This window comes from Melospiza melodia, chromosome 1 (genome assembly GCF_035770615.1).
Source record: "Melospiza melodia melodia isolate bMelMel2 chromosome 1, bMelMel2.pri, whole genome shotgun sequence".
In the NCBI taxonomy this organism is placed as follows: domain Eukaryota; kingdom Metazoa; phylum Chordata; class Aves; order Passeriformes; family Passerellidae; genus Melospiza; species Melospiza melodia.
Genome location: NC_086194.1, coordinates 139,205,941 through 139,221,767, shown reverse-complemented (window position 1 = coordinate 139,221,767; position 15,827 = coordinate 139,205,941). Strand labels below are relative to the sequence as shown.

The 15,827-nt window shown below is 43.3% G+C and overlaps 1 protein-coding gene across 1 annotated transcript in view; it reads right to left on the bottom strand.

Moving 5' to 3' along the window:
- Nucleotides 1–15,251, bottom strand: part of SGK3 (serum/glucocorticoid regulated kinase family member 3) — a 55,318-nt gene extending 40,067 nt beyond the window's left edge. The window contains exon 1 of the mRNA XM_063169713.1: nucleotides 15,110–15,251. The gene's annotated coding sequence lies outside the window, so the exon portion shown is untranslated. The remainder of the gene's footprint in view (nucleotides 1–15,109) is intronic.
- Between the last annotated feature and the right edge of the window lie 576 nt (nucleotides 15,252–15,827).

The following is a 15,827-nucleotide window of genomic DNA, read 5'->3' as shown; positions in this document are numbered from 1 at the left end:
TACTAGTCAGAGAGTCTGATTTTTGTTCTCCAAGATCATTTTCATTTTCACATTTTCTGTCCTGGGAACTATGGGTCAGTGTTTGAAGGTACATGTGAGTCTGAACTTTTAAATGAGTTTCAGAAAGGATTTATATAAAGACACATCAGCAATATTTTACTTAAAGATGCATATGGTCCTCTTATACCAGGTAAAACCAATACAACAAACAGCAGGTACAGATCATCTTCTGGACTCCAGTAAACTAATTTTTTCTTTAACTTACCTTCCTTTTTATACTATGGCAATCTAGCAGAAGCCAGATAATGGAATATTATAAATCTAAGTATGGAGCATTAAGCAACAAATAAATAAGTCCATCTAATCTCAATACTAATTCAAGACCATTTTGCAGCTTTAAAAAGGAACATGGCAGTATTTAATATTTGAGGTCAATAGTTTTTTGATGTTAGATGTTGTGGTCTTGCAGGGTAGGGACAACATGGAATGAGGCAAGATATTGTAGATTACAGCATGGAACTTGACTACCAGGTAGGAGAAATTACCACAAAATTGTATCTATTGACATTTAGCTTTGATGTACATACAGCCATTTTAAAAGGGACAGTAAGAATCAGATTATTTAAAAAACATGATATTTTCTTGAAGTCAATGTTCAAATTACTCAAATGTTTCATATGAAGATGTCCCTGCACACAATCCAAGCTACTCTTGGATATATCAAGAGCAAGTCTTATTCCAACTACAGTTTTCTCCAAAAATGCTGTACAAATTAAAGTAGTTTTTGAAGATGACAGCACAATTCTAAGTTCGCACAAGAACACAAAAGAGCAGAATGTCAGAGTTTTCTAATTACGTGGCAAATCTTTGTGTCAACCTGGTTCATTAAATGTTTTTATAAATCTTTGAATTGAAGAAAAAATCTTTTTCTAGAAAGGAGATAAAAGATTTTGTAAAGCCATGAGAACTCAAGATATACATCTCCTGCACTATAGCTCTTGAGAAATACATTGGTTTTGCATTGGTATTACAATATGGGATATGTATGGAATCTGTGTTACATTCAAGAAGCTACCAACAATCAATCTCTGTTTGGATGCAACTGCAGTGGCAGTGAGGATCTCCTAACTGGAATGTGCACTGTGCTAGTGGATAATAACAGGAGCAGTGTTGGAGGAGGGTACTAATATCTCTCATTCTTGGATGGTCTGAAGCACACCCCATGCAAGCACTCAAAAATCTCTCCGTGTCACAGCAGCTCCGTTTCTCCTCAGGTCTGGGATGAGTCAGCAGCAGTTTGCTACACCAAATTGCTTCCGATTCAAATGTACCTTGCATTTATTTAAAAAGTGTTGCGGTAACAGCCCTTCAAAATACCCACTTGAGAAATAATGTTTCATTGTTCACCTTTATGTAACTGTGGTTCTCCCAGGCCTACGCTGCTCTTTTTTTTTGATTTGTTTGTCACCAACTTATGCCTTCCCGAAAGCAGCTGTTGCCACACCAGAACCTCAGGGAACCTCAGAACCTGCAGTCACCTCCCCTGGGGAGCTGGGAATGTCCAGCCAAGGGGTCTTCACCACACACCTCTGTTAAAATAAAGTTGGGATAATTGTGCACATTTTCATCCTTCACCCATCTACCTCCCCTGATTGATGTAGCAGTGAGTCCAAAGTCAGAAAATACAACCACTGTTTATTTCTCACTCTTACAGGAATGATGACTAATTTTGAGAAGAGAAATGCAGAAGTAATCAGGATTTTTTTAAAGTCACAGTAAGGAGGTTGGCTGTTTCTACTGCTGACTCCCATTTCCAGCTTTCCTATACACATAATTGCTAAACAAAGTTTTTCATATACACTTTATTGCATACATTTTGAACTGTCCTGGTTTCAGCTGGGATAGAGTTCATTTTCTTTCTATTAGTTGGTACAGTGCTGTGTTCTGGATGCAGTCTGAGAACAGTGTTGATAACACATTAATGTTTTAGTTGTTGCTAAGGAGTGTTCACCCTAAGTCAAGGGCTTTTCATGTTCCCATCCTCTGCCACTGAGCAGGTGCACAGAATCTGGGAGGGATCACAGCTGGGACAGCTGACCTGAACTGGCCAAAGGGATATTCCATACCTTAGAGCATCACACTCAGCATACAAACTGGGGGAGTTGGCCAGGAGCCACCAATCCCTGCTCAGGGATGGGCTGGGCATCAGGACGTGATGAGCAATTGTATTGTCCATCACTTCTTTCTCTTGGGTTTTATTCCGCTCTTTCCATTTTCTCCATTATTTTTATTGTTATTACTTTTTTTCAATGATTAAACTTTTCTCACCTCAGCCCATGAGTTGTACTTTTCTCCAATTCTCCCCTGCGTCCCACAGGGGACAGCACAGGGGGAGTGAGCAAGGGCCTGGTTGGCTCCTGGGGTTAAACCATAACATGAACCTGCACAGCTAAACTTGTGCCACATCTTCTAATCTGTTTTATTGGAAGGATGTCCCAAGTCACACAAGTCAGAGCAATTTATTGGATAAACAAGAGGCAGTAGAACTTATATCAACTAACAAAAGAACCAGTGGTTGAGTGACACAAAAAGTGAACAAATAAAACATCAAACACCAAAGAAAAATACATTTTGGACATTTCACAGAAAAGAAAATTTGAAAGCATTAATATGCAAATCATGGTGGACAGGTAGAGCCAAACTATACTTGTATGACCATCAGAATTGTGGAAGTATGAAAACAAGATGTTGGGATTACTTATTTAATTTACATGGGATCATGTTCAGTTCTGTTTTACTGTGTGTCCAGGAAAGTTGAGAGGAGAGACCACGACTTCCTGTAGTGTCTGGAAGGAGAGAGGAAAACACACAGAACTTGCACTCCTTTACTTTATAACTAAAATAATGATTGTTATTTTGAGATTTTCTTTTGTAAAGAAAGAAACCACCCACCAAAAAACCCCAAACATATATGGGGGGGAGGGCAGCAGGGACAAATTTACTACAAAAGTAAGTAAATCAGATACTAACAAAACTTTATTCCAGAGAATAATTGTTAGTATCTTCTGAACATGTAAATTGTGGAATTTATCTTACATTTCATAACCAGATCCTTTTTATTTCCAAGTGTGGCAGCACATGTCACAGCTTTAATTCAGAGGAAGTTTCCAAACTGATGGGCTTCCCGCAGCAGGGTAGGTGCCTTTGCCACCCACCCTGGATGTGAAACAAGTCAATGGTAATCCTTTAGCATCACTGCTGTCACCAAGGGTGAACACCCAAAGGTTCAGCTGTCTCCTGGGAGTGGACTGCAGCACAGCATTCCCCAATCAAAACAGCAAGGGGAGGCATTTCAGTTCATTGCTGAGGTCACCCACGTCAAGCAGCTGCTCGTCCTGATGAAATGGTTCAGTTAAAATGTTCTACTGTCATTGCTGTGATGAGCCATGGAGAGAAATCCACAGCTGGAAGAGTCTGGATCCAGCATCTGACCTTTCTACAATGTCAGCAACTTGTGAAACAAAATCTGGACCATCCCACGAATGGGCTGAGGTTACAGACCAGAAATGGAGACTAGGTGATCTTTAAGGTCCCTTCCAATTCAAACCATTCTGTCCTTCTGTAAATCTGAAAGGATACACTCTCCTTAGGTTTTAAATTGATGTTTCCCACTATGGTAAATCCATTGTCACAGCACAATGGCAGACAACAAGACAATGACAGCCAGCAGAATCTGAAGCCTTGCAAAAACAAGCCATTTGCACTGACAGGGCTAATCAGTTTAAACAACAACAAAGCCATTAAAAACCACCTACAGCACCAGGGTTATTTGTTTGATATCTCAAATCTACACATCAAACAGCTAGCAACTTGGAAGTAAAACCAAAGAGCCTGAGCAGGGAATCTACTACCATGTGGTATCTCAGCAGTCACATGGCATAGGGAGCAAAGGCCTGTGAATTGACAGCACTTTAGTTTAGTTTAAAGTTCTTTTATTCAAAATTAGATTTTTTTTACATTTAAAAAAGGCAGTGCATCCTTTAGATTTGTTTCTAGACAAATGGAAAGCAACCAGTTCAGAAGAAAAGTTGACTAAATGTCATTAAATGGGAGGTGGGGGAGCTCAAGGATGTAGCGAAGAGAACGTGAACACAGGAGACACCAAGGGGGGAGACAAGAAAGAAGCAGCAATTCCTCTACAAAACAATACAACATGATAATCTGTGCTTGTGCCCTGTAAAAACAAACAAAAGCAGCAGAAGATTTATTTGTCGAGACAGGTACAGAATGTGAAAACATAGTCAAATTGTTAGCAATAAATATAAAATCTGCAAAAGTACATAGTTATGAGAATCAATGCGGTTAAGGTAGAACTATAATGCAAAAAACCCCCAACAAACTAGCAACAGAAAGAAATCCTTATTATCAATATGTTTATAGCCTAAGAGCCAGAAAAACCTTCTGACTCTACAGAGAGAAAAGCTGATGAGAGATGACACCCAGAAGACCATCATGTCTAGGACATCAGTCTACACCAAGGGGGTCAAATGCAAGCAGTGACTGGCATAAATAACAGTAATAACAGGTAAGATTTCAGGAGGAACAGGAGAGAGACACAGAATGTGAATGGAAGTGTGTGCACATCTGCACAATGGAAAAAACCCGAGTAAACAAACCAAAGCAACAAAAACCAGGTAAGAATATTAAAGACCCAGTGAGTCAGTTTAGCTTCAAATTCCTGGAGAAAACAATCCAAAACAGATCAATTAGCAGCACCTGGAAGATAATCCTAAGTAATAGACAAAAGAGATTTGTTAAATCAGATTGCTAACTTCCTCTGACAGCCTTCCAGAGAGGTAGGAGAGAAATCACAGATGTCACACCTTCCCTTTAGAAAAGCTTTGAAACTGCCTTGAGATATTTTAACAACCAGGTTACAGAAGCAGGAAGAATAAATATTAATTCTAGATGTGAGAAACAGAGGTTAAATATATCATCATCAGGACAGGGTAGTGATCTGGAAGAATGGAGTGAAATGTAGCAGGTTATATGCAAAATATTGCCCACAGGCAGGAAACATCTAATATGGAAATACAGGATGGGAAACAAGGCCTCAGACTACAGCAGGTCACAATGACAAATGTCATGCTGTTCTAAGACAGATATTGCTGTGAGATATAAAATAAGAGTGGAAAGCCTGAGCATAATCTGCTGAACTCAGAGAAGTCATTCTACTTCAGTCTCTTTTTGTTTGAATATCTAGGGCATGGTGGTCCTACCTGTGCGGGTCTGGGGAACAGAAATAAGAATGAAAACTGGTCTGGAAAATGTGACTTATGGGGAAGTGGCATGGACAAGCTAGTGTGGGGTAGGGCGGGGGGAGCCCACTTGAGGGGTGGCTGTTATCCTGGAAGACTACTTCAAAGAGAAGGGAATTGTCTCTTCATGACAAGTCCTAATGAGCTTAAAAAGAGCACAGAAAAGGTTCAGGTTAATAAGCACTGGATGAGGAGAGACAAGAACATGGAAAAACTATTGGAAGGGTACTGAAGTAATGGAAGAGATTTCACCAGGAAAGAGCTTTAAAAACAGCTGAAGCGAACATTTCTTTATAAAACACAGATTGCATCTTTGAGGCAGAGACCACTTAGAGACAGAACTTATGGCTGGGAGCAATGGTTGAGGAATGCCATGGTGGCAAACCAGAAGTGAGGGGAGGAAAAAGTGGTTTAGAAACACAGAGAGAAGCTCTGAGGGAAGTCAGGTGACGGGAAGGAAGCTGGGAAAAACAAAGATTAAAACGAGACTGCCATTTGCAGGGAGAATAATTTCAGAGGTGTGCTACACTTTAATGAGCAATGACTTAGAAGGATGCACCTGAAGTCAAGAGAAAAGACAGGCTCCAGGTGCTTGGATCTACTCTGGCTGCAGTTTTTGTTTCAATGTCTACCTTAGCAAATAATGCAGTGCAAGAAAAGCATATCCACAGAGAGGAAGAGAGTTGATGCTGAAGATGCAGCACCACATGACCCATGTTTGCATGGCAGGCTGTGTGTTTTGCTTCAACCCAGCTTTAGCCTGGTCCTGTGCCTGGATCAGTGCTAAGAGCACACTGGAAGAACACCTTCCAATCTTACTTCATCTGAAAAGAATCCAGCTCATGTTCCCCAGGATCCCCCAGCAGAGTGAACCACAATGGATGTAATCCAGAAGCTCACTCCTGAACTGAACTAATAATGTAATAGAGACTCATCTGAAGCCAAGCCAGAGGAATCCAGGGACCTGCTGTGACATCCATGTGGCAGAGACCAAAGCAGGACACAGCAGCCATAGCAGAGCAGAACAACAGTGCTTTCCTCCACTGTTACATTTTGCACAACAAGCATGACTGGAGTGACAGTGTTCACTCTCTAGACACTAGGCACTGACTGATTTGAGACAACATATTGACGATTTTAACTGACATCTGATGTGACATATGGACATCTTTGGTAGATCTGTAAATACGCTGCAACAACTATCACAATATTTTAACTTAGCAACTGCATTTGCTTTAAAATAACATTGCTAATAATCTGTTCTATTTTTCTTTCTTTCTTTTCTTTAAATGAGGACCTATGTCTAGGTCCTCATTTAAAGGAGGACTTTCTGACTTTCTGACTCATAATTAAAACAGCAAAACCAAAACAAAGGGCCAAGCACCCCAGTCATCAATCTTTTCCAGCTGCCGAGTCCTAGAGCAGTAACCAAGACAAAGAATGTTCTAGCTTCTCCTTGCCACTTCCTTATATCAACATATTTTCATTTCATAAACTTTCTTTTCCTAAAGAAGTGTCAAATTGTGCACATGTCTGTGTGTGTCCCCTGTCCCTCTTTAGATTCTGAGCTTCAAGGCCATCCTCTGTTCCTCATGCTCTGTAGCTTCTGAAATATTTAGCCCCTTCAGATTCCTTCTCAGGGACTGTTTTGTTTCTTACTCTGTGCACATCACAAATCCAACATGGTTCCCTGAATAATTACCCAGGATTTGTCTGAGTGGTTGATGATAAAATTTCTTTCAGGTCATTTCAAGTGACGCTCCTATGTAAAACAGTAAACTGATTTGTGCATGCATTGGCAAGTCTGCAGTTTAATTTTGGAGTAAAACCCTGTAAGGGTTATGAGATTCCTCCTTCTGCCTCTATTTCCATTCTTTATAAATAAACCCACATTTTATGTGTAAAACCCCACAAACAATCTCGACTAATATCAACAAATACAATTAAAGCATTTGCAGAGAAATTCAAGATACCTTTTAATACATGAGAGAAACTACAGAAATCTGGTTTTATTCCCAGATAATTAAACAAGGGGATAAATGGCTGAGGGCATAAAACATAAGAATATCTTAACTGAGGATCTGAGCCAGCTTGTGTTGCAGACAGGCATTATTTACACATTCTGGTGAAGTACTCCACAGATTTAACATTTTAAGGCAGTTCGTGAATTTCTAATGTCAATTCACATAAAATGTGCTTAAACACCCAGATGCTATGACCAAAACTAAATGAGTAATAAATCTGAAGTTCATCTGAACTGGCGAGGTTAAGTCAAGTTTCTAGTTTAAATTTATATTGCCTTGGATGTGTAAATTAACATCCAAGCAGCAAAATTTACTTTTAATTGGCTTGGATCGTAGATGAACTCTTTCCTTTTTAGTCTGCCTTCTGATTTTAATTGGGTAGAAAGCTACTGTAAATATTTTCTTCTTTCTCACCCCTTCTTCCCAAGGTTTTTCATAAACAAGTGAGGTATTGTTTAGCTGCTGTGCTCTAGACCCCACACACCCCAAAGCAAAACAGAGAAAAAGTATGTGTTCAGATTGCCACAGGGCAGGAGTTTATACATTTTTTCATCACATACCAGCAAACAACTTGCCTTCCTCCAAACAAATTGATCAATGCAACTTATAGTGTCTTTTTAGCTTTGCTTCTCATCATCTGTAAGGAGAGAAGAGTAGGCTTGGAAACTTGGGCAAAGGAACCTAAACAGATTTGCTCAGCAGTCTCCAAGTCTCTGGTCAACAGCTCTGTGCTGTTCAAAGCCCAAGTACAAGTGCATCACTGTTCTCTCATTTAAATGTAGAATAATTCTAGGATTCATGGCAATGCCAGCTTCAACTTAGCTCTAAAGAAACCCTTTGTTTTCAAATAAATCAGTGCCTGGTTTTAGATAATTCTATAAAGAATCCTATTCATCTGCCACGTAACCTATTAGTTAACATGAAAAGAGCACCAAAGAGGCAGCCAACCTCCAAAAAATTGTGAAGAAAAGTGAAGTTAAACCAATCTATCTGGCATATGCCTTTGGAGTTACATATAATGTGTGTGGACACACACACAAGATGTCAAACCTCATTGCAAACAGCACTGTTCATTCTTGATACAAACACTTTACACCAAGACAGCTGAAAATTTTGTAGCACACATTCTCTCACCAGAGCACAGTAATTGTCTGGTTTTCTGTCACTGCTCACATCATTTTCAAGGGACACAACTAAAGGACAGTTTTGGGGTTCCCTCACAGAGAAACTGTTTATTATCAGGGCTCTGAAAACAGAAGGATGGCAGGAAAGAATTGTTAGTCCCAAGTACTCCAAAGACAACAGATATTCTCTTACCAAAGGCTGATTTGGGAAGATGAAATTTAGAAATTAAAATAATAAAATGCAGCTTTTTCACTAGTCTGAAAAATCTGTGACCCCTTTTAAAGAGCAATTGATGAAAACAAGTTAATTATTTACAAGATATTTACCATGAGTGCTGGGAGATTAAATTACCAGCATTACATTTATTGCTTAAATGAAACAGGAGTGTCTAGTATTTGAAAAAAAAAAAAGAAAAAATCAGGAAGCTAATTGGATAATTGGATTCTAGGCTATCAGGGTCCACTATGATTCCAAATAACCCCCTTCTGTTTCACTTCTTACCTGTCGTAAAACATTGCTATATAGTCCTTAATGCTACATTCTCTTTTTACTTATCTTTTTATGAAAACATAACTTTTTTCTTTCCCCTCCACCCCCTCCACTTTAATAAATTCAAGTTGCACCACTGCTATGGCAGCAAGGAAGCAGAAGTCTCCTAGTTCTTTGATTCACTTGTCTTCAAGGCATTTGATAGTCTGGGTACTTTTGCCAGGTAGTTTTTATTTCTGAATTGTCCTAAGTTTTCTCTGTTTTGTAGTTTTTGGCAGCATTCCAAACTTGTAGACCTAATGCATCTTTCTTTTGCAAAGTATGATTAAGTCCCATCCAAAGGGAGTACAGGAGTTATTTTCTTCTTTAATTACCTCCTGTCCCTCCTCTATGCTCTTTCCAGCATTAAAGGAAAACACATACCATAAACTGGAAACTCTACCGTGGTTGACTAAAAGCATTCATTTTCTGAATGCTCAGTCCTTACTTATTTACTAAATTTAGTATAAAACATATTTTAGGGTTTGATAGTGATCCCAGTTCATAAATATCTAACACTAGGAATCTACAAACAAACAAACAAAAATCTAAACCTAAACTATTATAATATAAACACACAGTAGTTCAGAGTCATGCAGACCAGGTACCCTTACATCCTAATGCATCCAACATTCCTTCACCTAAGCAGGAACTACACAGGGTATGGAAGAGGCCAAAACACAGCCAGTCATGGGCTGCAGCACATTCTCTAGGTGAGTTGGAGGTAAGTGGATTTGTGTGAACCTTGAGAAGAGGCTTGAGGGGCACCTAACAGCAGCCTCCCAATGTCTTGGAGAAGAAGCCAGACTTGCTGGTGCATTGCATGAGAGGAAAATCCCCACAAGGATAACTGACCACTAGGACAGGGTGTCCAGGAGGGCTGTGGAGCCTCTGCCTTTGGAGGCTTTCAAAACCCAGGCAAACACAGCCCTGAGCAGCCCTGTCTGAACACTCAGGGTGAGGAGTTAACTCACCACCTGCCAAGGCTCCTTCTAACCAGAACAGCAGCATGATTTAAGATGTTTAGCCATGAGCAGCACTTGCCCCTCCAGCTTATCTTCCTAGCTGAATCCAGAACTATCACTGTAAAGCAATATTATGTACAATATCATGGGACAATATCGTCACAGGTGCCCATTTTCTCACTAAAATACCAATTTGAGCACAGATTAATTATGCAAAGCTCTAAAATAGCTATCAAGATAGTTACTGAAAAATAGATCTGTGTTTCCAACTCATGCCTTGTTTTAACAGCAAATTACAAGGTTTCAATAACTGGCACACAGTTTGCATATATTCAAATATCAGATTGTGCATCCTCTATTATACTGATAAATAGTTGGGATTTACTTCAGTTGCATGGCTCTTCAAAAAACACTCACATGGGGGTATAACTCCGTGGGGCACCTGCTGCATTTGCAACACTGAGTCCAGGATGTGAGGCAGAGCTTTCCTTGGTCCAACATCTGTCCCAAAATGCTTTGCAACTAACAAAATAGTGAAGATGTTTTCAATAGTTCTGTTTCCTTGGTTATTTCACAACAGTGAGCAGGAGATGGAGAAGTACCATTGAAAGAAAACGAATCCTGGGCTGGAAGAGACAGCAGCAGCAAAGCAGCACGATGGTGCCTCACGAGGCACTGGAAACATGTTGGTCCTGTTTCTCTTCAGAGGCAAAGGATCAGAAGCTGGTACCCCTTTGGGTTACTCCCAGAGGAACACAACAGTCTGTAAAGCTGTGCAACTTCTGCACTGGCAGTATTTTGCAATAGTGTTTGGCAAGACACAGCACTAGCAGCTCACCAGTTGCCCTCACTGTTTCAAACAAGACTGCCAAGAAGTAAGATGTGACATCTCTTTGAATAAAGGAGCTGGGAAATAAATTTAGACATCAATCTTGCTTACCCACACTCCCCCAACCCCCGTGCTCTCCTGCCCGTATCCACAGAAAAACTGTAATTGCAAAGCAAAGCATTTCAAATATGAGGGAATAAGGAAGTTCCTCTCCTGCTCAGGTGATGCTCACAGGGTGTCTGAGAAACTGGAGTGAAAAGATCACATGAAGATACAACCCTACTTCTTCCTTTGCTAAAGAGCAGGGAGAAAGAATCCTAACACAGAACTGGGCAAGGGAATGGAGTTACAGGTCAGGACACCAACACACAAATCTGTGGCAGAGAACATGAAAAACACCATCTAAAAACCTGCATAATATAAAACTGGCAGGGAGACATTTCTGACAGTGGTGGGCCAGGATGGGGACTCCTGCACTGGAAATGGGGCTTTCTGGAAGGAACACTGGACACTTTCCCTACTTCAGCTTGCAGGTTTGAACTTCTAAACTGGGATTACAATCAGCTGTCACCACCCACTCCAGATCTCTGAGATCTCTGTTCTCCTGGGCCCAGTTCTCTCCTAGAGAAATTAGTCAAGTGGTAATCCTCTCTTCAAACACAGAGGATGTCATGGAAATGCTCACCTCTGATAATCATCACCAGCAAGCAACCACCAGATCCCAGCCCTCCTCCCAGCAGGACACACACTGCTGTGACAGAGTCACAGTTCTGCTGCTCCCTTGGGCAACCTGCTGCATCTTCCAGCAGCTGGCAACACAAGGAGCCAAGTGTGCCCTTCTGCTCGCCTCCTGCAGCCTCTCCAACAGCTGCAGAGGTGACAGAAGACGTGGGTTTGAAGCCCTCAGGCACAGGAGGCCAGGTTTCACCTACCAGAACACAGGCTGCTGCTCAGACAAATCCCAGCAGCAGCAGCAGCAGCTCCCAGGGAAGGCTGAGCTCTGGCTCCTCCTTGGGCAGTGCTCCCAAGAGGAAACACACAGCTGCATTTGGAGACACGGCCGATCCATCAGCGCGTGTGTTTACAATTGCCTGCCAGTGCCCTACTTTCTTCATCTCCTCAGGGCTTTGATGCTCAACTGCAGCAGCTCTAGATAAGGTGCTTAAGAACTTTCTGCTCAAAGAGGGAGATCCAATATGTTTGAGATACTTTCAGAGTCGGGCAGACACAGTGCTAGGTGGTTTGGAAGACTTTGGGGGAATAGATTCTGTTTGAGAATTAGGAATGCAAGCAGGAACCTGATTAACATATTTTACAATGTTCTTACAGCACGTGGAAGCCCTGCAGTTCTACTTTGGAAAGTGTGTTTACTTTGTAGGACATTTTACCATATGGATACTACTTAAACTAGAACAAAATGAATCCTTCAATACAAACACTCAAAGAGCTAACTTTAAATAAAAACAACATATTGCTTTACTATGGCTCAGTCTATATAAGTACATACATTATTTACAGTAGTTTCTAGTTCCTTGGTCTACAGAAAAAAAATATTATAGCAGAATAACTCTTCAATGACTTAGGGATGTCCAAAAATGAAGTCACAAAACCAACCACCACTGACTTTCCTTTTGGGAAGTGCACATTCCTTCAAAATAACATTCTTCTTAATGACAACTTAGACAACCAAAACAAAAACATAATTTGGAACTGCAAATATATGTAATCTGAGCTCTACTTCCATGCAGAAATGCAGGGTATTTGTGTATGAAATGGCTTGTAGCCACGGGACAAAAAAGCCCAAGTTACTTGCATGCAAATTATAAAACTGAAACCATCTGGAGAATGATCTGGGATATAGGGAGGACAACCCAGGAGAGAACTGATGTGTGGATGTGGCTGAAGGATCACAGCTTATTAGCAGCTTATCCTGTATGGATAGGAAGGAAAATAGGATTTGACATACCCTCTTATACAGTGATGATTAACATGAACCTGCAATTAGCATTCATGGCATTTGAGACTGACAGATGATTTCCATCATAAACCCTAGATCCCAAGAGATACAAGAGATGCTTTGCATCTAGTTTCATTTGCTAATACCTGGGTCATTTTATTTAATATACTTTATTTTTGGCCCTCAGCATACCCTACTGAAATATTTTGTTGCTGGGTCAAGTCAGCTTTGGAGGCTTGCAGCTACTCCAGCTAGCTAGGCTGAAGCAACTCTGCATATTAAAAACCACCCATCACTATTTTAAACACATGCCATTACAGTCAAATTATCCACCTACTTGTGGATTGACTTTAAACAAGTCAAAAAATGAACAGAGTAGTGGTTTTAAAGTGCTCATGTCTTAAAACTTGAACTATTAGCTCCCTGCAATACATTATTTTATAAGCAGAGTGGACAAGGAACCATCCAACTACTGTACCCCCATGAGTCTTCTGAAGTTTTCTGTTCAATGAGACTTGAACATCATTTGTCAGGCTTCTTAGAAAGATACCTGTCCCTGGAGAATGAGAAGGCACACACTGATCATAAAAAGCAACAACTCCTATGGGTTGTTGATTATCAGGATGAAGATGCCCTCAGAATAACACAACCAATGAATTACACATCTTGCAGCACTCTGGATGCAGCCATTGTATTCACCAGTCCGCATAACTTTCCCTCAGGAAATGTTTAATCCGCTTTGAAGATTACAATAGATACTGAATTTATTAGATTAGCATGAAAGAAATTAAATGCAAGGGCTGTCAAGATCTATTTTGAGTGTCCAGTATAAATGTCAATGCTATTTCAAAGCTTAGAGCTCATAATAAGGAGGCTGCAGCACTTACTGGAGAGAAATACAGAGATCACTAACTGGTTTTTGCTGCCAACTAGTGCATCGTTGAAAGCTCTTCTGCTCTTCATACAATCTCAAAAATTAAGGGAAAGAGCCTGACAGAATTCAGATTTAAAAAGAAAAGCTCTGCAGCAGCATGTAAATCTCAGCAAGGGGATGCCGAGGAGCTCTGACCAATGCTCACAAAAGCACAGAGGCAGACATCCTGCAAGTTACAAAGTCATGCAAGGGAATATTACTGGATACTCCTTCAAGCTCGACCACTTCTCTCCTTAATTCAAATCCCTCAAGTCTGAGTCAGAATTTTACCTTCCCATAAAACACCTGTGCAGTGAGCACTAATACTTTGCAACTACTGCACAGGAGGAGGAAGCATAATTTTAATTCTCTCCCTGCCTCCAACCTTCTCTCATGCTGAAGGTGTTTAAATGAGTAAAGAGACAATTCCAGCCCTTGCCTCTCTGGCACAGAGACCACCACACAGAGGGACTGCAGACCCAAACCGCGTTCACAGCTCTGCCTCTGCAAGGCACAAAGCAAAGCTAACCAGGGTCTCCCCATCCTGCTGGGACAGAGGCAAAGGACTCTGGAAAAGGACTCTTTCACGCCCAGCCATTCTTCACCTCTTAAATGTCTGATTCCAGCACACCTTTACTGTCCTTATGGAGTTAAGAAGCAGAACTGAAATGGAGTTTGGTGGTGTCCGTAGTTGCAGCTCAGAAAGCAAACCCTCCCACACCGAGCCAGCCATGCAAAATAAAGCATAGTGCGTAAAACTACATATACACGCAGTAAAAACATTAGGGCAAGAGTACTAGCAGGAGCCAGTAATACTGCTGGAGAAGGGTGGGAATTAAAAAAAAAAAAAAAAAAAAAAAAAAAAAAAAAAAAAAAAAAAAGAGAATATGAAACACTAAATGACTCTAAAACTTCTTTGCAAATACAATATCTAAAATTACAGCGGCGGGGGCGGGGGGAGCAGAAGTTTCTGCATGTTTGTTTGTTTACTCGCCTGCGAGCACTTTGCCCCCCTGTCCGTGAGCGGATCCCGGAGCCGCCCGCCCACGCCGAGCGCCGCTTTCCTGCGGGGGCGCCTCCAGCCCCGGCCCCTCCGCAGGACCCGGCCAGGGCCGCGCCGAGCGCTGCCCGGGACCGCCGGCCGTGTGGGGCGGTTCGGGTGCAACAAAAGGGAACCGAAACGTCCCCGAGTCCCGTGCCCCGGGCGAGTCCCGTGGCCCCGGCTGAGTCCCGTGGCCCCGGCTGAGCCCCGTGTCCCGGAGTGAGTCCCGTGCCCCCGGCTGAGTCCCATGTCCCCGGCAGAGCCCCGTGTCCCGGAGTGAGTCCCATGTCCCCGGCTGAGTCGAGTCCCGTGTCCCCGCGGCCGCGGAACCTCCGCGGCTCCGGACGGGCTCCCTCTACGCCGGCCGTGGCGGGGGCACGGAGCCCCGGACGGCTGCACCCCGCGTACCTGCCTCCCTCCGACCCTCCGTCCCTCCGCCGGCCGGGGCTGGCTGGGATGTCCGTCCGTCCGTCCGCTTGTCCGCCCGCTGGAGTTGCCGCTTCCTCCTCCCTGCCGCGTCAGCTGCGCTCCTCCCGCCGCGGCCGCGGGATGACGGGCTCCCCTCACGGGGCTGCGCCCACCCCGGGCCGGCCACGGGCCACCGCCGCTCCCCGCCGGCGCAGGCGGGGCCGCTGCCGCTGTCGGTATCGCTGTCGGTGCCGCCCCCGCCGCCGGCCCGCCCCGAGCAGCGCCCCCCGGGCGGCGGCGGCGGCTGCGGGGTCAGGCGGGGACGCGCAGCCGGCCCCGCTCCCGGCCGGGGCCCCGCGGCTGCCGCTGCCCGAGGGACCGCAGGGCCTGCGGCTGCCGGCTAGCGCGGGATGTGCGATCCAGGCACGGATTACCGCGATCCTCCCCCTAAACCGGGAGCTAATCCCGGGCGATGCTGTCCTCCCCACAGGCGGCACCCAGCGGGCTCCGGGAGCCGACGGTGCTGCCAGGCCGCCGGCAGGGACTGTGCCCATCGGGACGTACACGGAGCCTGCCCAGCGCCGGGCCGCTCCCTCCGCTGCAGAGCTCTCACACCCTGGCGCAGAAAGCAACGACGGTTTTCGATGCCGATATTTTATCCACCTGGGCGGCAAAAGTAGAACAGTCGAGCTGGCTGGAGGAGACATCAGGGACACAG